The following is a 24,034-nucleotide window of genomic DNA, read 5'->3' as shown; positions in this document are numbered from 1 at the left end:
AGACTTTAAGATAGTTGGGAGGATGCATGCCTGATTGCCTCACATTAATGAATGAGGAATGATGATGAGAACAGGTACTGGAAATAATTAGTGGGAGTCAATCACTTCTATAAACAAGCCGTGTTATGGTGGGAATATTGTATTACTGGGAATATATTTTCCAGTTAGGAAAATGTTGAGTTCACTGCTGAAAATCTCTCCAATATCTATCAAAGCTTTCCAACATTCAAAATAATGCCTTCTAAATGCTTCCATATCATCCTTGTAGCAGAACTGTCATACTGATTCTCATACTACTTTATTCATTGTTATTTTCCTTTATCACTTCCCAGACAATATGGTAATGCATGAATTGTAACTGTTATACTTCCAATGTTTAGTACAGTACTAGATAAAGAAGAGAGTTGGTAAATATTTTGTTAGTAAAGAAGTGAATGAATGCAAACATGATTGAATAAAATAGCTGAAAAAGAGATGTTGCATTAATAATTTCTCCATCATTTCTTCAGTTATCCTGAAATATGGCTCTGAACACTCATACAATGAAAAGTGTTCTGAACCTCAGCCTTAGGAATATTGTTTCCATAATTCCGAGGTTGAAACCTAGAAAGTTTTATTTGAAAAATTTCTTCCATGTTTAGGACCTATTATTCTAGTCAAGCTTTAGATTATTAATACCCCTACAAAATTGCTTTTATGGATTGTAAGTGGGTATGATGAAGCCTTTATGAAGGAAAATGATGAAAGGAATACATGTTTTAAGAACTTTGTTATGACATTAGATGATGTCTTCTCTATGAGGATAATCTCAAGATATCTGTATATCCTTAGTGTCTGCATAGTTAGGTGATCATTAGTAACTTGTATTGTCTAAACTTGAGTCTGCATCCTCAGATATATAATCAAAATCACTGCATTCTTGTTAAAACAAATCATTTTTACTCTGAACTAATCATCTGTTGGGCAGTGGTAAATTCCAATCATAGCTGGGACCTTTCCTTTTCCAGGATGGTACCATAATCTGGGAGCCTTAGATGTTACCACCAAAATGGATGAAAGAGCTTTGAGAAATGAACCTTAGCCATTAGAAATAATCTTAATGATATGCCACTCTTAATAATGGTGAAATAACTAATATTTATGGAATCATTTGTGTTGAGTGCTTTCCTAAGTATTCAAATGCATTATGTCAAAAAATTATTCTGCCACTTGTTAAAATGTTAGGCAGTCTTTATTCAGGTCTATTATGATATGCCTAGGGACTAATACGGTAGGATTTTTTGGTAGGGAAAACATACCAGGCTCAACTACCAAGGTATCCGTAATTAGTGCCATATCCCACAAGTTAAGTGCTCAGTCCCACAAAATTTCCCCCACTTCAAACACCACTTGCAAGACCAAGATTCTCAAATGTATTCCTGACCTACTGACTATGAATCCTACAACCCCCTCCTTAGGTTCAATAATTTGTTAGAAAGGCTCACAGATCTCAGAGAAACACTTACGTGTGGTAGTTTATTATATATGATATAACAGAGGGTACAGATGAAGATTTAGGGAAGGGACACAAGCACAGGGACTTCTGTTCTCATGTAGATGGGGGTATACCACCCTCTTGGCAAGCAGATATGTTCTCCAAATTGGAAGCTCTCTGAGCCGTATACTTCTGGGATTTTAATAGAGGCTTCATCATGTAGATATGGTCAATTATTTACTTAATTCCTAGCCTCTCTTCTTTCTCTGGAGAATGGAAAGTGGGGCCAAAAGTGCCAAGCTTCTAACCATGGCTTGATATTTTTAGTGATCAGCCCCTATCCAGAGCCCACCAAGAATCTTCACCATAGAACAAAAGTTGTTCCTATTATTGAGAGAATTCCAAGGGATTTAGGAGTTCTAGGTCAGAAATAGAACCCAATCCATATATTTCTTATTATTTCACAGATGATCAAGTTGAAACAAGATATTTGCAACATCCAAAACTGATAACAGATTATAGTTCCTTTAAAATGTAAGGAAATAAGACGTAACACCCAGTAGAAAATTGGCTAGGGGAGGTAAACAGGCAACTTCCAGAGGGAACACCCAGGGGCTAATAAGTATATGAAGAAATGTTCAATTCACTAGTAATAAAAATAGTAAAAATTGCCTTCTACCAAACTGCAGGGCTATAATCAGAAAGGTATGCCGTCTCCTAATACCACTTAGGTGTTGATGAGACTGTGAGGAATTGGAACTCATATTGAGGCTACTGGGAATATAAATGTTTAAGAACATCCAAAAATAATCTGACAGTATTTACCAAAATTAAGCCAAATGTCTAATAATCCTACTCCAGAATAGTGCAGAGTTGAAGGTACCTTCCACAATGATGTGAGTGGTTAACACAGTTATGCACCTGCCAGATTTTCCTTCAGTGAAAGATTTGTTACACTGTATGCTAAGATTGTGTCAGTAAACAGCCTTCAGTCTCAGCTTCTTCAGAGTATATCAAGGTCTCAGCTGCACAGAAACTTTCTAGCCCAAGGCCGTTTATGGAAGACCTACATCCAGTGACTCATTGATGCAGATATATAAAGCTTTGGACATCTCTGTCCAGTTGAGATAAATTGAAGGACCATTCTACCTCCAGAGCTTCTACCAAAATTATTGTTGTGTGTGTTTCACAGCTTGATTTCCCCCCACTCCCTCCCACTTCCTTTCATTCATTCCCTAATAAGGAATGCATGCATGCTAAACTCCATCTCAAAACAAGCTTGCAAGGGAGGCCCAACCTGTCTGCGAAAGCAGGTGAGAAAGGTGAAATTTTGAAGCTGCTTCACTTGCTACCCAGACAAAAATGAGACTTTCATCACTGGTTGTAGGTGAAGCAGTGAACTCTGGCATAAAGTATATATATTGATGGAAGGGGATGTTTTAGCCTGTATGGTACATTAGGGATTTGAGAAATCATGAGGAACTGGCAGCTATAAGGAAAACAAGATTAGCCACTGTTAAACTGTATTGATGTTTTAGAGAAAACTGTAACAAAAAGCTGACCCCATTTGTAGAATTTTTACTTCTAGTTCTTGCAACTTTGGGCTCTGCTAGTTTAAAGACTACTTCTCAAATGGGATATTCTTCTGTTGAGGAAATGGACATTGACTTTTAAGTGGTCACTGTTGCCTGAGGACTTCAGGCTCCTTGTTCCAAGGGACCAGAAGGCAAGAAGAGGAGTCACTATCCAGGCTGGGGTAACAGACCTTGTAGGAAGTGATGGGGCTACTATTTCACAATGAGGAATGGAGATGGTGTGTTTGTCAGCCAGATCATCCAATTAAGGGTCTATTTTGATGGTACATGAACAAGTTCAACAAACTTGGCCTGAAGAAAAGTGTGATGATCATGGATCAGAAGTCTCAGAGATGGGACTCTGGGTCATGCCGTTTATACATGAGCCATCAGGATGGCAGAGGTATTGCTAAGGATGTGGGATGGATAGTAGATGAAGGAGATGATGAGACTAGCAGCAACTGTGGGGCACTGGTTTTCTTTCTCTGTGATTCCTCTAAAGAATAAAGGTTCATCAGAATGCCAGTGGAGTTGCTTTTGGAATTGTGTTTGAAGAGGTGGATCCAAACAACTAAAGGAATGAACTGTGCTATGCCACCCAGTCTCTTTCAAGGAAGAACACATCGATAGTGATGGTGGGAGCGTCCTCAGAAAGCCTTCCGCTGTCAGCTTAGGGATTGTGCAACTTTACTCCCCTTCTTGCGTGGCTCTCATTCATCAAACTATAGACACAGAAATATAAAAGCCTGGTCATTCTGGCCCAGAGAAAAATATCTCACTTTAATATAAGGGAGACTTGAACATGTTTAAATGCTTTTGAAAAGAAGCCAATAGGCAGGAGAAATTTCTTCAAAAAGCAGGAGAAGGCAAGGGGGGCTATGAGATTCAGATCATGAGTGATATTATAACATGGGATCATGTCTTAATATTAGTTAAGAGGCATAATTGAGTATAATAATATTTCCATGAAAAGCATCACCATTACCTTCACTGAATTTTAAATATCACACTTGTAATATATGATAACAATTACAGTTGAATCATTTAATGTTGTCTGTATTTGAATTTTTGACATATTATAGCAATTTGATACTGTCATCAAACTGTCAGAATGATAGTATTAACCCCACATTCAGGTATCTGCAATATAGTACAATATTGTAACCATATTTAAATTTTTATTTTAACCATTTTTTCCCTATAAATTTTGACTGAATTAGGCCATGGTTGTTGGCATAAATCTTGTACTGGCTCTGAGCTTCATACCAAGTACTGTGTCTTTACGTCGAAATAAAACAAAACTTCTTATATCTAGATCACTGGGGAATGGGGCTGGTTTGGATACATGGGAATCCTGAAAGCCTGGCTGTCTTTCAGCCATGTGGCCACTTGCTCTGCTCCCTTCTGGCTAGTCCCATATCTGCTTTGGGAACTCATCCCACCACTGCTTCATGCCAGTTTTTCTTTGGATCCAGCTGGCCCTCACTCTACTGCTGGCTCTGGCTGTTGCATGTTTCTATAACAGACTAAGTCTTCTATTTCCAACATGGCTGGCCCCATCTTTATTTTTGGTCTCAGGCCAGACACAAATTTATGCAGATAAACTGGAAATTTGGGTGTAGTTAAACAGAGTTGGGGTGGGTATTTGAGATTGTCTTAAAGCCCATCAAACTTTGCAATGTATTCATCATAAGACTGGTAATATTCTATCTTCAAAGGGAAATTATTTCCCATCATTCTTCTCCCTTCACCAGGCTTCCATCTCCCACTGGCTGAAAATCTGGAAGGGCATGGTCCTAGACATTCTTTTGAGTTAGACTGGTGCCATATAACATCCCCACCACTCTAACATATTTTGTTGAGATTTAAATTTATCACAAATTGTCAGACGCTAGCCATCTCTAGAAAGTAGCTACAGTACACTTTGGTTTCTCTGAATCTTAAGGCACTTAAGCCAAGCGAGAAATGTCGGTAAGCAGTACAGAAGGAATCTCTTTACCATCTGTACTTGGGGATTTTTAGTATCAAACATCCAGCAGATAATTAGGCAACTTGTTTGAAATAAAAAGCAAAGTTGTAACTGCAAAAACTCCTAAATGCCCCCTCTTTTTAAACTGCCAGAGTTAAAACTATTTAATAAGAATAAATCAAATTTAGGGATAAGTAGAGAGGAATTTTAACAGAATGTAATGACCATGCTAATACAGCTGTAATTTTAGTGTATTTGTGTACTTACAGATATAAATATATCCTCATTTTTATTACATAAATCTAATTTAAGAAACATTACAAATGCGGGACGCCTGGGTGGCTCAGTGGATTAAGCCGCTGCCTTCGGCTCAGGTCATGATCTCAGGGTCCTGGGATCGAGCCCCGCATCGGGCTCTCTGCTCCGCAGGGAGCCTGCTTCCTCCTCTCTCTGCCTGCCTCTCTGCCTACTTGTGATATCTCCCTCTGTCAAATAAATAAATAAAATCTTTAAAAAAAAAAAAAAAGAAACATTACAAATGCAAAATAAATCAAGTGATTATATTTAAAGATACTATAATGATTTATAAAAGCAGTTGTTTAAGAACCTATGGAAACTAAAATAGGTTAAATGTAACTGCATGTACCAATTTGTGAAATGAGTATATTTCGCCTTCCTTAATTCCAGGTTTAAAAAAAAAAAAAGCCAGAATTTTCACCATCTGTTTCTAAACTGCACAGATGGTTGCAAATTTAAGTCTGTTGTAAAAGCGTATTGCTTAGTGGGCTGTCCACTGTATTCTCTGATAAGTGTCAAATAAATCAATCTACAGTTAATAGTAGCCATAACTTTTCATCTACCTAACTATGGTACTAGAACCCATTAACCCATGCAGAATCTCAGTATTTTCCTAGCTAACTCCTTGATGCTTCTTTCTCTCACCTTGTTCTCTCAGGTTAAAAAAATCATGGCAGTCAAATTTCCTTGTGTCTTATTACCCAAGTTAAATGTGTACGGAATTAAAATGGTGGCATAGCATACTTGATTGAATGGCATGACATGAAACTTCAATTCATATGGGCACCTACAGTTGTTCACTGTGAGAAGCAGTGCTTTATGCTCACTGATATAAAATTGAAAATACGAATTAACCTATTCTAGTTTGGTCATGCTGAAGTATGTTTTTGTTAGTATGTTGGTTTTGCTTTGTTCAGTGTTGGTAGTTGGAAAAAAGAATTAGCCACCCCACAAGTAGGTTGTAGTAAAGAGTAAGGGACAAAATTCCTGCATGTATTAAATATGGCACATATATACTATAAAGCAGAAAAAAAAATTCCATCCTACAACTTGTTCTAAACTTGATGTGGTTGTGGCTCTTTCTATTTTTTTTCTGCTCTTTGGCAACCTTGGCAAACACTTTGGCTATAATTTTCACGTGAAGAAAATTGAACAGCATTCCACCTTGAGGATTGAGCTGAACATCTACTTGAGTCAAGAGGCCACAAATGCTCCATAGTAGTTGAGGACATTAAATCATTTATGATTTAAGCTCTATTACTTTTTCTAAACTTCGGGGTTATTGGACTTCATGGATTCTTATATTTTATTTATGTGAGAGGAGTGTCAGATATTCAACTCAGGTTATTTGAATACCTTTTATTGTTTATGCACCAATGATAACTCATTTTTGATATGTATTACCCAAATATCCATTAATTTTATCCACAGAAACCCATTTCTAACACTAATTGTATGGATACAAGAGTCTCTGATATGAATGTCTGCTTAGTAAGTTGCCTTTCTTCCTAGTGCTACTTCAGGATACCAGGCATGTAAATTTCTAATCCCAGCAACTCACTGCACCAAGGATGTGATGTAAACAGGCTGGCTATACATCATATATTCTGTCTCTATTGACCTCCATGCATAGCTAGACTAATTTTTCTTTGGCAAGGATTTGAATGTGAGAAAACACCTTATTTGCCCTAAAGTAATTCCTTATTAGCATTTAATTTTCTTGGAATTCTCTTTTCTTTTTTCTTGGGTTAAAGCTGCTGAAGAATTGAAAAATTTCAGCCGACCCTAGCAGGTCTTAGCCCTCAAACTGGTCCTCCCTCTTCCTGATCAAAAATCAGCCAATTAATGGCTAAACCAATTAATGGTGAACTCCAGTCTTAGTCTTGAGGTCTCTCAACCTGTCTCATCATTAACACGTTCTTTGCTTCCCCATGCCTTCTGAGAATTTAAACAGTGAATAACTCTTGAAACAAAACTGGACTTTGATTGATCTTCCTCAGTTTGTTCATGAAATCTTTAATTATCTGTCATTATTAGTAAGTTATGTAGCTAATGGTTTTTCGTTGATTTTCATCCTTTCCTATTTGTGAACCTTTTCCAAACTCGGTGACTGTGGATAAATTACCCTGTATTCCATGCAGCTAGTGTAAAGAAAAGGATTTGCTGGTTTTGAATACTTTATAGTATTTTTATTAATAAATATTTATATAATACTTACCATAGGAACTATTTTACGATCTTTAGAAGTATTAACTATTGGGGCACCTGGGTGGCTCAGTTGGTTAAGCATCCAACTCTTGATTTCCACTGAGGTCACAAGCCCAGGGTCATGAGATCAAAGCCCACCTTGGGATCCACACTGGGTGTGGAGCCTGCTTAGGATTCTCTCTCTCCCTTTGCCACTTCTCCCCCTACCCCTGCTCACTTGTGCTCTCTCTCCCCCTAAAAAAAGTATTAACTGCCATAGTCCTCATAACTATCCTATAATATTGATACATATATTATCTTGATTTGAAATATGAGTAAACTGAGGTACAGATAAATTAAGAATCTTGTTCAAGGTCACACAGCTAGTAAGTGGCATAGCTGAAGTTCAAAACAAAATAATCTGATTCCAGAGAATGTGCTGTTAATTACTTATAGCTAATATCAATCTATGATTGATTATATAATATGATAATTATTGATTAATCAATAATTTCTTATTCATTTGTCTTATTTTCTTCTCCAAATGATCACCAGAAAATAGAGTTAATTTTTGTTTCCACCCATCCAACATCTAAAGAATTACCAATATTTCCTTGTCCTGCATTCTTTTTCCATAGGTGCTTACTAAGGAAATGTTATTGCCATCCTAAAGTATGGTTTTCTAAGGCAATCAAACTGCCTTACCAAGAAGGGAAGGAAAATCTAGAGGGTGGAGGGAGGAGAGACCTTCAACAATGCCAAAAAGAATAGAGAATGCCTAGAGTTTGGGGCATGTGAGAGACTGAAGCCCCTTGGGGGGTAGTATTTATTGGCGTAGATAGACGGATTCTTGCAGATCATAAATTAGTTCTGCAGTGTTGCAGAAACTAAGATAACCAACATCCAACTGAACATAAATGGACTGACTCCTATAAAGAACAAAGCCATGAAGTTACTTATTTTTCATTAGAAATGGGTTTTATTTCTTATTTTTTTAGTCCCAGACTTTCTGAGATGGAATTGACACATAACACTGTGCAAGTTTAACAGGTAGAACAAGATGATTTGATGCATGTATGGATTGTGAAATGATTACCACAATAGGGTTAGTTAACACTTCTATCACTTCACATAGTTACAATTTTTATTTTGTGGTGTAAACATTTAAGGTCTAGTCTTTTAACCATTTTCAATAATATAATACAGTATTATTAACCATAGTCACCATGCTGTACATTAAACCCTAAGAACTTGCTCATCTGATAATGAAAAGTTTATACTCTGACACACATCTTCCCATTTTCCTACCCTTAACTTTTTAAGATTCCACATATACATGATATCATATATTATTTGTTTTTTTATGTCTGACTTATTTCACTTATTATAATGCCTTCAAGGTTCATCATGTGGTTGCAGATGGTAAGATTTCTTTCTATTTGTGGCTGAATAATATTCCATTGTGTTTATATACGCAACACATTTTCTTTATCCATTTATCTGTTGATGGACACTTAATTGCTTCCATAGCTTGGCGCTTGTAAATAATGCTGTAATGAACATGGGGGTGCCATTATATTTTCAAATTAGTGTGTTTTTTACAGTTTTATTTATTCATTTGAGAGAGAGAGAGAGCACATGCAGGGATAACAGTAGAGGGAGAGGGGGAAGTAGGTTCTCCACTGAGCAGGGAGCCTGATGCAGGGCTCAATCCCAGAACCCTGAGATCATGACCTGAGGTGAAGGAAGACACTTAACCAACTGAGCCACCCAGGCACCCCAAATTAGTGGGTTTTTTTCTTTCAGATAGGCACTCAAAAGTAGAATTGATGGATCATATGGTATTTCCATTTTTAATTTTTTGAGGAACCTCCATACAGTTTTCCATAATGACTGCACCATTTTACATCCCCACCAACAGTGTACAGAGTTCCCTTTTCACCATATCCTTGCCAATACTTGTTATTTGCTGTCTTTTTGGTAATAGCTATCTTAACAGATGTGAGGTGATATCTTATTGTGGTTTTGATTTGCATTTCCAGATAATTAGTGACATTGAATATTTTTCCACGTACGCATTGGTTAATATGTCTTTGTAAAGATAGCTATTTAGGTGCTTTATCCATTTCTTAACTAGATAGTGTTTGCTTTTCTGCTATTGAGTTGTATTGAGTTTGTTACATATTTTGGATATTAACCCCTTACCGTATAGATGATTGGGAAATTTTTTTTCATTATGTAAGTTGCCATTTCATTCAGTTAGTAGTTTCTTTTGCACTACTCTATACTCTGGGTGCAGCGAGGGAGACATGAGCCCATCTGGCAGCCTCCCACGCAGCTAGGGAAGCAGGGCACTCACTCACTTACTCACATTCTCTTACTTTCCCCTGTGGAAAAATCAGGGGCCAAGAAGAGCTTCCCTGGCACTGGGTTGTGCCACCCTGGGGAAGAGCTGACGTTGGTAAAGTCATTGTTTGGCTTACCCTTTCCAGTGTGTCCAATCTCAGATTTTTTTTCTCCAGCAGTCTGCTGGAACTTCTTTCCTGAGCTCCTGGATATTCACAAAGGCTCCACGGTTCCTGAGTGATTGTCTAAATCAGTGATGTCCAGGGGCTCCCAGACAATGGCCAGGAGGTGCTGGAGCTGGTTCACAGTTCCTATCAAGGTCCACAGCCAGGATCAGGGTATGTGTGCTTCTTACCCAATGTGTGTGTGGGCTAGATTCCTCCTGGTCCCTTGGTGTAGAGATCTGGTGACAGAACCAAAGCCAAAATGGCTGTAGCCAAATATTCAGGGATATAGAGCTATGTCCAGATCTACACTCAGGATCACAGGTCAGCACGTCACCTGCTTGGCTGTGGGATTTTCTTCTCAAAATGGCTCTCCTGGGTTTTGGACCATACCAGGATTTCATAATCCCTTTACCCAAATCCCATAGCTCTCACAAAAGCACTTTAGTCTGTAGATGGATGCCAAATTGTTATTGCCGAGGGGAATATGAGCAAAGGATGTCTTATTTGGCCATCTTCTTGATGTCGCCCCAGCTTCTGTTCTAAACCTTCTGTACCATATAAGCCTGGGTATACTTTAATGACTTAAGGCCAAGGAGGGGTTGCTATTAAGAACTGATAATTGGATACCTTTTGAACCCAGGCCACTGGAGGCTTGAAATTTAGAACTGGCTTTAATTTGATTTGATGAAAGAATATGTTTTCTTTAAATTGTGTGTGTGTGTGTGTGTGTGTGTGTGTGTGTGTGAAATTTTTAAAACATAAAAATGTGGCCACAACATGCACACTATTTTGTAATTTGACATTTAACTTACCAACTCTTCCGTTACTAATTTTATATGTCATTGTTTATTCAAAAACTCTTATTAGATGTTAAATATTTTCTTTGTTACTAGTAATGGGGCCATGAATATTTTAATAACTAAACATTTTTAAATTTACCCTTTTATTCCAAGATTATTTGCTAAATCTTATTATTTTGGAAATTCTGTTGCTAGGTCAAAATGATGTACCATTTTGTGTGTGGGTTTTTTTTTTTTTAATTCAATTAGCCAACATATAGTACATCATTAGTTTCAGATGTAGTGTTCAATGATTCATCAGTTGCCTATAACACCTAGTGCTATCATATCACGTGCCCTTCTTAATGTCCATCACCCAGTTGCCCCATCCCCCACCCATCTCCCTTTCTGCAACCCTCAGTTTGTTTCCCAGAGTCAAGTTTCTTATGGTTTGTCTCCCTCTCTGATTTCTTTCCATTCGGTTTTACCTCCCTTCCCCTATGATCCTCTGCACTATTTCTTATATTCCACATACAAGTGAAACCATATGACAGTTGTCTTTCTCTCTGATTGACTTATTTCACTAGGCATAATACCCTTCAGTTCCATCCATGGTGATGTAAGTCGTAGGTATTCATCCTTCTGATGGCCGAGTAATATTTCATTGCATATATGAACCACATCTTCTTTATCCATCCATCAGCTGAGGGACATCTCAGCTCCTTCCACAGTTTGGCTGTTGTGGACATTGCTGCTATGAATATTGGGGTACAGGTGTGTCTTTGTTTCACCACATCTGTATCATTGGGGTAAATATCCAGTAGTGCAATTGCTGGGTCATAGGGTAGCTCTGTTTTTAACTTCTTGAGGAATCTCCATATTGTTTTCTGAAGTGGCTGTACCAGCTTGCATTCCCACCATAAGTGTAAGAGCGTTCCCCCTTCTCCATATCCTCACCAACATTTGTTGTTTCCTGTCTTGTTAATTGTAGCCATTTTGACTGGTGTGAGATGGTGTCTCATTGTGTTTTTTATTTATATTTCCATGATACTGAGTGATGTTGAAAATTTTTTCATGTATTTGGTGGCCATTTGTATGTCTCCTCTGGAGAAGTGTCTGTTCATATCCTCTGCCCATTTCTTGACTGGATTCTTTGTTTTTTAGGTTTTGAGTTTTATTTTTATTTTATTTTTTTAAAGATTTTATTTATTTATTTGACAGACAAAGATCACAGGTAGGCAGAGAGGCATGCCGGGTAGGGGGGAAGCAGGCTTCCTGCTGAAGCAGAGAGCCCCATGCAGACTTGATCCCAGGACCCTGGGATCATGACCTGAGCCGAAAGTAGAAGCTTTAATCCACTGAGCCACCCAGGCTCCCCAGGTTTTGAGTTTTATATATTCTTTACAGATCTTGGATATCAGCCCTTTATCTGATATGCCATTTGCAAACATCTTCTCCCATTTGGTAGGTTGCATTTTAGTTTAGTGTTTTTTGTTTTGTTTTGTTTATAAGATTTTACTTATTTATTTATTTGATAGAGAGAGACCACAATGAGGGGTTGCTGCAGAAGGGTGAGAAGGAAAAGCAGGTGCCCTGCCGAACTCGGAACCCAATTCAGGTCCTGGGGTCATGACTGACCCAAAGGCGGATGATTGACTGAGCCACCTAGGCACCCCTGGTTTTCTTTTTCAACATTCCTCAGGCTATTCCAGGTCTTTTCTGGTTCCTTACAAATTTTAGGATTGTTTGTTCCAGCTCTGTGAAAAATGTTGATGGTATTTTGATAGATATTTCATTGAATGTGTAGATTGCTCTGGACAGCATAGACATTTAATAATGTTTATTCTTTCAATCCATGAGCATGGAATGTTTTTCCATCTCTTTGTGTCTTCCTCAATTTCTTTCATAAGTGTTCTGTAGTTTTTAGTGTACAGATCCTTTACCTCTTTGGTTAGTTATATTCCTAGGTACCTTACAGGTTTTGGTGCAATTGTAAATGGGATCAATTCCTTAATTTCCCTTTCTTCAGTCACATTGTTAGTGTATAGAAATGCAACTGATTTCTGTGCATTGATTTTGTATCCTACCAGGTTGCTGAATTGCTTTATGAGTTCTAGCAATTTTAGGGTAGAGTCTTTTGGGTTTTCCACATACAGTATCATGTTATCTGCGAAGAGTGAGAGTTTGACTTCTTTGTCAGTTTGAATGCATTTTATTTCTTTTTGGTGACTGATTGCTGAAGCTAGGACTTCTACTACTCTGTTGAACAAAAGTAGTGAGAGTGGGCATCCCTGTCATGTTCCTGACCTTAGGGGAAAAGCTCTCAGTTTTTCCACATGGAGAACGATATTCGCTGTGGGCTTTTCGCAGATGGCATTTATGATTTTGAGGTTTGTTTCCTCTGTTTTTACACTGTGAAGTGTTTTGATCAAGAAAGGATGTTGTAGGGGGCACCTGGGTGTCTCAGTGGGTTAAGCCTCTGTCTTCAGCTCAGGTCATGATCCTAGGGTCCTGGGATCGAGCCCCAATCAGGCTCTCTGTTCAGTGGACAACCTGCTTCCCCCTCTCTCTCTGCCTGCCTCTCTGCCTAATTGTGATCTCTCTCTCTGTCAAATAAATAAATAAAAATAAAATCTTTAAAAAAAAGAAAGGATGCTGTATTTTGTCAAATGTTTTTTATTTTTTTTTTGCATCAATTGAGAAATCATATAGTTCTTATCTTTTCTTTCATTAATATGATCTATAATGTTGATTGATTTGTGAATATTGAGCCACCCTTGCATCCCAGGAATAAATCCCACTTGGTATTGGTGAATAATCCTTTTAATGAACTGTTGGATCCTACTGGCTAGTATCATGGTGAGTATTTTGGCATCCATGTTCATTGGAACTATTGGTCTATAATTCTCCTTTTTGATGGGTCTTTGTCTGGTTTTGGGATCAAAGTAATGCCACCTTATTGAACGAGTTTGGAAGTTATCTTTCCATCTCTAACAGCTTCTATAGCACAGATATTATTTCTTTAAATATTTGGTAAAATTCTCATGGGAAGACTTCTGACCCTGGGCTCTAGTTTTTGGGGAGGTTTTTGAGTTCTTCTTCAATTTTCTTGCTGGTTATTTGTCCATTCAAATTTTCTATTTCTTCCTGTTTCAGTTTTAGTGACTTGTACATCTCTAGGAATGCATCCACTTCTTCCAGATTGACTAATTTGTTGCCATATAGTTCCTCATAATATGTTTTAAAATTGTTTGAATTTCCTTGGTGTTTGGTCCTGATCTTTCCCCTTTCATTCATGATTTTATATATTTGAGTCCTTTCTCTTTCTTTTTGGTAAGTCTGGCTAAAAGTTTATCAGTCTCATTAATTCTTCCAAAGAACCAGCTTCTAGTTTCATTGATCTATTTTACTGTTCTTCTGGTTTCTATTTCATTGATTTCTGCTTTAATCTTTATTATTTCTCTTCTCCTGCTTTGTTTACACTTTATTTGCTGTTCTTTCTCCAGGTCCTTTAGGTGTAAGGTAAGTTTGTGTATTTAAGATTTTTCTAATTTTCTGAGAGAGGCTTTTATTAAAATGTACTTCCCTCTTAGGACTGTCTTTGCTGTATCGCAAAGGTTTTGAACAGTTGTGTTTTCGTTCTCATTAGTTTTCATGAATTTTTAAAATTCTTCTTTAATTTCCTGGTTGACCCATTCATTCTTTAGTAGGATGCTCCTTAACCTCCCAGTATTTGAGCTCCTTCCATATTTCCTCTTGTGATTAATTTCAAGTTTCAAAGCATTGTGGTCTAAAAATATGTAGGGAATAATCCCAATCTTTTGGTATTGGTTGAACCTTGATTTGTGACCCAGTATGTGATCTATTCTAGAGAAAGTTCCATGTGCACTTTAGAAGAATGAATATTCAGCTATTTTAGGATGAATGTTCTGTATGTATCTGTGAAGTCCATCTGGTTCAGTGTGTCATTCAAAGCCCTTGATCTTCTGCTTAGATTATCTATTCATTGCTGTGAGTGGGGTGTTGAAGTACCCTACTCTTAATGTATGATGATCAATGTGTTTCTTTACTTAGGTTATTAATTGGTTTATATAACTGGCTGCTCCCATGTTGGGGGCATAAATATTTAGAATTGTTAGATCATCTTGTTGAATAGACCCTTTAAGTATGATATAGTGTCCCTCTCCATCTCTTACTACAGTCTTTGTTTTAAAATCTGATATGAGGCGTGCCTGGGGTGGGTTAAAGCCTCTGCCTTTGGCTCAGGTCGTGGTCCCAGGGTCCTGGGATTGAGCCCTGCATAGGGCTTTCTGCTCCGTGGGGAACCTGCTTCCCTTCCTCTCTCTCTGCGTGCCTCTCTGCCTACTAGTGATCTCTGTCTATCAAATAAATAAATAAAATCTTTTAAAAAATGTTTAGAAAACACTAACTCCCAAAATTACAAAGAAAGCAGAATTTATATTTATACAAAAATAAAATTGAATAGAGTGAAATGATCTATGCCAAAAATGAAGCATATATCTATAAAATGTAGAGGTAAAGAATAGAAGTTAAAAAGTGACTTAAAAACAAAAAGTTTGAGGGTGCCTGGGTGGCTCAGTTGGTTAAGCCACTGCTTTTGGCTCAGGTCATGATCCCAGGGTCCTGGGATCGAGTCCTGCATCGGGCTCTCTGCTCAGCGGGGAGCCTGCTTCTCCCCCTGCCCTCTCTGCCTGCCTCTGCCTACTTCTGATCTGTCTGTCAAATAAATAAATAAATAAATAAATAAATAAATAAATCTTTTAAAGAAATAAATAAAAATAAAAACAAAAAGTTGATAAAATAAGAAACTAGGTGAAAGGGGAAAAAGGAAAAAAGAAATGGAAAATTTTAGACTGAAACATAAATGAATCATGTGAAAAAACCTTGAGTTCTATATACTATTTTCCCCAACACTGGAGTTTTACAGTCTTGTGAGATCCATAAGCTTTCTGTGTGCCTGTTCTTCCAGTTGGTCTTCTGGAAGAGGAGCCTGCTGTGATGCTTTTCAGGTGTCCTTGCTTGGGTGGAGTTGCACCACCACTTGCCCTGGGGACTGAACTCAGTGTAAGCTGGTCCTCTGAGTGGCTTTTGTTCCCTGAGGCTTTCCTAACCTCTCTAGAGGATAAAAAAAAAATGGCTGTGCCCCTATCTTCAGCCCCAAAGCTGAAAGACAGCAGTCCCCTCTCTTCAGTAAATACTCTGAGACACTTTTGTGTGTGCCAAACTCTACAGACTCCTGCAGTGCATGCTCATAGCAATCCTCCCCCATGGGGGTGGGTGGCGGAGGGTCCCAAGTTACTGCCCTTTGTAGGGCCCTGGTGCTGAGAACATTCTTGGGATTGTGAGTGTATCTGCTCTGCCCCTTCTGGAGGATGGCAGATAGTCCCCATGTTCCAGTCTGTTGTAGGGTACCAGGGAGAGAGTGGTCTCCAGTTGGGCCAGCTCATGGTTTATGGTGACCTGAGCTGAGATCCTTTTTCTGGCCTCAGTGACTGTAACAAGTTTCCCTGATCCACTGCTAGGGAACTGTACTGGCTCAGACACCCCTGTTAGTTCTGTGACTCCTGGGATCCTGAGATGACACTGACCCATCTAGAATTCTGCCTGTTTCATCCCCTGATCCCCTTGGAGACAGGGATGTCTCTCACTGGAGGATATTTCTAAGGGTTCTGATTCTGACCTCTGGGGCTATATCACTCTGGTATCCAGCTCATGGAGTTTCCCTCCCCATCCATTTATCTTCCAATATCTCCCCCTCAGATTCACTTCTCTGCACCTCCTACCTTGCTTAAAGCAGTCAATTTTCTACTTGTGGGATTCCAGATATTTTTTTTCTTACATGTCAGGCTGAATTCATGGGTGTTAAGAATGGTTTAATAGTTATCTAGTTAAATTCAAGGGACCAAATGAAATGAGGTCCCTTAATCTTCCACTACCTTACCTCCTCCAACATTTTGTGATCTTTAGAAAGATACTGACTTATGTTATTGTTATTTGGTTATAGGAATGTCCGTTTCTTCAAATATTTGAAATTTTAATGATTCTTTGTGCCAGATCATAGTATTATTATTATTTTTAAACAATCTTTGACAGTTTTACAAAGGAAAGTGATTTATCATTGGTGATTTATGTTTTGCATTTGTTTGATTACTGGGGAGATTTCACAGTTTTATTTATTTTTATGAGTCAATATTTTCCTCTTTGGTGGTTTGCCTACTTTGATTCCCAAGCAAATGTTTCTTAGATCTTCTAAAATTATGACACCACCCTTTTTTCTTCAATGGCTGTATTCTTTAGTTCAAAAACTATCAATAAATTGTCTTCTGATCTCCTTAACTTTTATGCTTTTTTTAAAAAAAAGATTTTATTTATTTATTTGACAGAGAGAGAGAGAGATCATAAGTAGGCAAAGAAGCAGGCAGAGAGAGAGGGGGAAGCAGGCTCCCTGCTGAGCAGAGAGCCTGATGCAGGACTCCATCCCAGGACCTGAGCTGAAGGCAGAGGCTTAACCCACTGAGCCACCCAGGAGCCCCTAACTTTTATGCTTTGAGGATAAGTCTTAGAGTATAAACACAGTAATTTTCTTAAGTTAAAGTAACTATTCTGGGACACCAGGGAACATTACAGAAGGGGAAAAAATTCACATCCTGATATAATGGCATAGCCTGTTTTTCTTATGAAGATAAACATTTCATTTTTAAAGAAATTTTTAAAGTATCCAAGTGAACCTCACTACCAGTTGACATATTACGGTATTGACATACCAAATAGACTTTGAAGCTGTTATTTCAATTTTATTTTCTCATATGTGAGTAAAGTTAGAGAATGAACATATCTGAATATGAAATAAGTTAAAATCAATCACAGAGTGGTAGAAGAAAGTTGCTAAGAGTACATACAGAGAGCAATCTTGCTACCCCTAAAGGTTTTCAGCATTTATTATAAGCATTTATTAGACAAGCATGAAAAAAATTCTTCCTCATAGGTGCGCTGAGATTGGTTGAATCACTATTATTAAACTTGTCTGGTAGGCTTGCTAAAGTGTATGCAGGGCTATATGTCATGAAGAATTTATATCAGGGTGTTAAAAGTGATTTGAGAATCCCATTAAAAGAAATAACCTTAATCATCCACAATAACATTGCATTAATTATTGATAAATCTAATCAGTAGTCTGAAATTGCTCACATCTAATATTAATCAGAAAGGCAGATGAATTCCCAGCATGATGACATGTTCTTTGTGCCTCCAAGTACCTTGATAGTGTTATTATTTACATGTTCCTGAGTCAGTGAAAATTTATCTGAGTGAGAATGAGAAAGATTAGATCCTTCAAAGAAATGACCTCACTGTGGTTGTGTTCCACTCTCAAAATTGGTGTATCTAGTATTGTCAATTCATGGAAAATGTAACTGCAGTGTTTTTGTTTTGAACTGATTCTCTTATAAAGTCCAGTTGTCTTAAATATTTATCTTGATTTCAAAAAGCAAATAGAAAGGGAGAGAGAGAACTGTATGCAAAATGGCAATATACCCATAATGCAGCTTACAAAATGGACATTGGGGAGGGTATATGCTATGATAAGTGCTGTGAACTGTGTAAGCCTGATGATGAATCTCAGACCTGTCCCCCTGAAGCAAATAATACATTATATGTCAATAAAAATAAAAATAAAATAAAATCTGAAAAAAAAAATTCTATCAGAGCACCTTTCCCTAATCCTCTTGGATCATATTCTCTACCCTCCCAACTAGAGTTAATCATCATTTTGAATTTGAATGTGTTTACAAATTTCATTTTCTCCCTTATACTTTATGTATGTATATGAATATGCTTTATGTATACATGTATACCAATTAAATTAAAGCAATATATGGTGTCATTTTTTGTTTTAATTTTTTTAGAAATTGTATCATTATGACTCATATATCTTGGTGTAATTCATTTCCAGAGCTGTAGAATGCCCCAGTGTATACATATACTGGAATTTACCATCTATTCTCCTGCCAATAGACATTTAAGTTATTTCTAAATTCCTGAGATTTCAAATACTGCTGCTTTGAACATTCTTGTACACATCTGTAGGAGAATATTTTCAAGTCTTTCTCCAGGGCATAGACCTAGAGTGGAATGGCTTGTCTGAAGCATATGTAACTCTTCAACTTTAATAAGTTTTCAGCAACTTGATTTTCAAATGGGATTGTGCTCATTTGCACTCTCACCATCAGCATCTAAAGTTTTCGGTTTGTTCACATTCTAATTAACTTAAAAGTTTTTCTTTTGCCAGTTTACTGTATGCAGCATTGATTTTCTTTGTGGCTTTCCTCTATGTTTCCATGATACTTGTGAGACTGAGCATTTTTTACTTGTATTGACAATCCCATTTTCTCTTTGACGTGTATGTTTGTCACATGCTATTGATATTTAATTGTCATGATAATATATTTTGCAAATAGCTGCCCACTTCTATGATTTTTTTCTTTACTCTGTTTGTTATTGTTTTTGTTGTCTTTTGGACCACTTAAATTTTTATTTAAATACAGCTTAAACTGTCAGTAGAGTTTCATTTATGGTTTATACTTTTTTGTTTGTATTTTTTTTAAAGATTTTATTTATTTACTTGACAGACAGAGATCACAAGTAGACAGAGAAAGAGAGGGAAGCAGGCTCCCTGCTGAGCAGAGAGCCCAATGTGGGGCTTGATCCCAGGACCCCTGGATCAGGACCTGAGCCGAAGGCAGAGGCTTTAACCCACTGAGCCATCCAGGTGCCCCAATTTTTTGTTTGTATTCTTTAAGAAATCATCCACTATTGAAGTTAAAAAGGTATTATATATTTTTTCTAAATGTTTAAGGTTCTTATTTTTCCTGACAATGTATGTTGTGCATATGATGTGAAATAGGAGTCTACTTATATATTTTTTTTTCCATTTTATTTATTTTTTCAGCGTAACAGTATTCATTCTTTTTGCACAACACCCAGTGCTCCATGCAAAACGTGCCCTCCCCATTACCCACCACCTGTTCCCCCAACCTCCCACCCCTGACCCTTCAAAACCCTCAGGTTGTTTTTCAGTATCATTCCAGCATTGTTTTGAAAAATGAGTCCCAACTTTTCCCATTGATGTTTGATTATATCTCACATCAGAAATGACACCTTCCTACACACAGATATATTTTTAAAGATTTTATTTATTGGTTTGTCAGAGAGATAGAGAAAGAGAGCACAAGCAGGGGGAGTGGCAGGCAGAGGGAGAAGAAAGCTCCCCACTGAGCAAGAAGCCAGATGTAGGACTCAGTCCCAGGACCCTGAAACCATGACCTGAGCTGAAGGCAGACGCTTAACTGACTGAGCCACCCAGATTCCCCACACAAATATTTTTTATGGTGGCTTCTATTCTGTTCCATTTGTGTGTTGGTTTATCTTTACATAAATACTTACTGTCTTTATTATTATTATAAATTTTTTTATAACACATGATATCTTATAAGTTTATCCACCTACCACCACCAGTTCTTTTTTTTAAAGAACGTTTTGATTATTCTTGGTCTTTTACTCTTTTATATAAATTTTAAAATATGTTTCCCCCCAAAACACACAAAGTCATAATTGTTATTGGAATTATTTTCTCTTATACACTCATACATGAAATCAAGAAGATTTATTTATTTCAAAACTCATTATCTAACTTTATTACTGATTTTTATGTATTGATTTATCTTTAACATATAGATTGATTTGTGCTATTCATCTTCTATCTAAAATCCTTACCAAACTGTCCTATTAAATCAAAAAATATGTAGCTTCTCTTGATTTCTAAGTAAATAGTTATATTGTCAATAGATGGGGATATTTGCTATTCTAATCTTTAAACTGCTGCTTGTTTTTCTTATCTTGCTGCACTGACTGAATCCTTACTGTGATATTTAATACACACTGTGATATTTGGATCTTGTTTTATTCAAACTCTTAATGTAATATTTCTAACATTTTAATATCCATTATGTTGTTGCCATAGACTTTTTGATAGACACACTTAATTAGCCTAAGAACATTTGCTTTGTTCCTTGATTGCTGAAAAGTTTTTTATATGTATTTTTAATTTTAGTGTTGAATGTATAACTTCAGCCAAGTAGTTTTTTTTGAACCTAGTGAGATAATCCTTTTCTTTTCTTTTCATGGCCTTATCTAGCTTTACGCATTGATGGGATATATAATCTCTAGCAGGTTGGCCATGATCCCAGCTAAAACATATAGGTTATGGATTATATTACTACAGTTACGAGATTTTACAGCATAAATTTATACTGCTTCACACATTGATTAGAAAGCATTTGCTCTATTTCAAATCCCTGGAACAATTTATATGTGAGGTATTATTTCTTTCCCCATCTATGCCTGGTGGTTTTTTTTTTACTCTTTCTCCCTCTTCCCTCCCTTCCTTTCTCCCTCCCTGTTCCTTCCTTCCTTTCTTCCTTTCCCCTCTTGAGGGATTGATTCAATCTTATTAAGCTTTATAGTTAATTAATGTTTTCTATTTCATACTGAGTTAATTTTGGTAAGCTATGTATTTTATCATTTTGACTATTTTCTCTAAATTTTCAAGTTTAAGTATTCAAAATATATTCTTTTTATGTATCTTTTAAAAAATCACTGCTATGTGCCCCTTTTTTATTCTTTTTTTTTAAGATTTTATTTATTTATTTGTCAGAGAGAGGGAGAGAGTACACACAAGCAGGCTGAGTGGCAGGCAGAGGCAGAGAGAGAAGCAGGCTCCCCACTGAGCAAGGAGCCCAATGCGGGACTCAATTCCAGGACCCTGGGATCACGACCTGAGCTGAAGGCAGTGGCTTAACCAACTGAGCCACCCAGGCATCCTCCCCTTTTTTATTCTTTTAAAAACTTTTTGATTATTACTTTTAAGTAAGCTCTGCACTGAGCGTAGGGTTTGATCTCATAACCCTGAGATCAAGGGTCCCAGGCTCCAGGGACTGAGCCAGACGGCATCCCTTCCCCTTTTTAATTCTTAATATTGCTTATTTGGAACTAATTTTGTTTACCTTGACCAGTCTTGTGAGTGGTTTGTCTAGTTCACCAGTTTTGCTTTTTAAAAAACTAATATTTGTATTTTAGGATCTTCTCTGTTACGTATTTGTTTTCTGTTATTAATTTCTTATTTTGTATTTATAAAGCTTTTTGTTTTCATGTTTATACAGCTTATTTTACATTAACATTTTAAGGGTATAATTATAGTACTTTTTACTACATTTGATGTTAAGTATTTTCTGATTTCTATTATTTCATTACACTTATTCAGAAATATGCTTTTAAAATTTTAATTTATCATATTATTGTTTGTTTATCTTTTGGATATCAATTTCTAGCTAGTGGTAAACTTGACAAAAACATTGTTCTTTTGAAATGTGATTAGTTTTCCTTTTGTATCACTGTCTTTCCTGCAAATGCTTGAAAACTGTATTTTCTAATTGTCGACTGCAGAGTTAAATGTGCCCATTATTAATTTGTAATCAGATTGTTCAAATCTTTATTCTTCAAATTTTTCCCCATTGATCTATTTCCCCATTATGAGAGTTGTGTTAAACTGTATTTTATTATAACTTTGGATTTGCTCATTGCTTTTTACAATTATGTATATTTTTTCCTAATACATTTTAAGTTGTGATATTAACTCCATTTTTTTGTTAGTTCACATTCAAACTTTCTGTGGTCTTATGTCCTATATATGCTGAGTTTACATTGTAAATAATTAGGTTGTATTTTATCTAATAAAGTAGCCTTTTTGTATTTTTAACTGTTGAGTTTAATAAATTTATATTCTTAGTGCCTTGGGGGCTTTGTCTCCAGCTCACCTCACCTGGAACCCAGCACCACACCCCCAGCTGCCCCCCTCTGTCTCTTGCCCTGGCTGGTAGGTGGGGAGTTGAGTCTGGAATGCCCAAGAAACTTAACAGCTGGAGCAAGCAGCAAAAGGATAACATCGAATAAATTACAGATACAGGAGCCTTTTAAAATTTTATCCCCTTAGGAGGTCTGCTGACTTGGGACACCTGCAAAGCCAGAAGAAAGAGCCCCGTAAGGCTGCCTGTGCCATGGATTCTTTTTTTTTTTTTTTTTTTTTTTTTTAGGATGCTTTTCCATTTCTTTAATAATATTTATAGGAAACCATTTTTTTTTTCAGTATTTAAATTTATTTTTTCAACATAACAGTATTTGTGCCATGGATTCTAAGGCCAGAGCTGGTTCAGCCCTCCAGGATGAGCACATCACAAACTTGCTGGTGTTTGGCTTCCTCTAAAACCGCTCCAACTAGAATCTGCACAATTGGAGGCGTTGGGCCATGAAGAGCCCATGCCAGCTTACCTGCAGGAGGACCACGATGATGAGCTACAGACAAATGGCAAGTGGGGCAGCCACTTCCTAAAACGTGGGGAGACACATCCTGGGAGGAACTCATCCAGGATCTTGCCAGGCAGCTCACCCAAATAAGGGACCAGATAAGGGACTAGATGGATCACAACATCCACTCAAGACTGGTGTATAACCTGGCAATGCAGTTTATGAAGGTAAACCTGTGGGAGGAGGACAGAAGGAAGTACCCCGCTGCTGTGTTGGAGCAGGTCATGCAGACTTATCCTAAAGACCTGGAGAAAGAGAAGACTATGTTGACCCGTGCTGTTGGCCAGAAAGGAGGCCAGTTACACACCAGTCTTGCTCCATGGTGTCTTTCACAAAACCATGAACTTTATTAACCAGAACCTACTCACCTTTTTGAGGAACTTAGTCAGGAATGAGATGGACAGAATGGACAACTCTGTAAAAGTAGGACTGGTTAAAACTTAATATGGTGACAACTGTATCCCTTCCTCCAGTGGATATGGAGCCATGGCCATTTAAACAAAGTTCTTAGAGAAGAGAAGCGTGAGATAATCGCTGTTTATTTCTTACTGTTTTAAAGAGGATGTTTCAAGCAGGAGATCCATTTAGAAATCTTTACATTAACATGGTTGAATGAAAATGTCAACTTGTACATATTTCAATGAGTTACATGCCATCTTCTAAATCCACCGTACATGATACCTTAATCTTATTTTAGCTGTATAGGTCTTCACTTGAAAATTAAATCGAGGAACAGATTGTAACACAGAAGTAAAAAAACACACCTTTTTTTATTATTAAAAAGAAAACAACTTTACTGTTTC

The 24,034-nt window shown here is 37.1% G+C and overlaps 1 pseudogene; it reads left to right on the top strand.

Moving 5' to 3' along the window:
* Positions 1–23,052: 23,052 nt before the first annotated feature.
* Positions 23,053–23,675, top strand: LOC123942050 (annotated as a pseudogene).
* Positions 23,676–24,034: the final 359 nt, after the last annotated feature.

The sequence above is a fragment of the Meles meles genome, chromosome 1 (assembly GCF_922984935.1).
Source record: "Meles meles chromosome 1, mMelMel3.1 paternal haplotype, whole genome shotgun sequence".
Lineage (NCBI taxonomy): Eukaryota > Metazoa > Chordata > Mammalia > Carnivora > Mustelidae > Meles > Meles meles.
The sequence above is the reverse complement of the archived record's forward strand: the minus strand, read 5'-3'. Positions and strand labels throughout refer to the sequence as shown.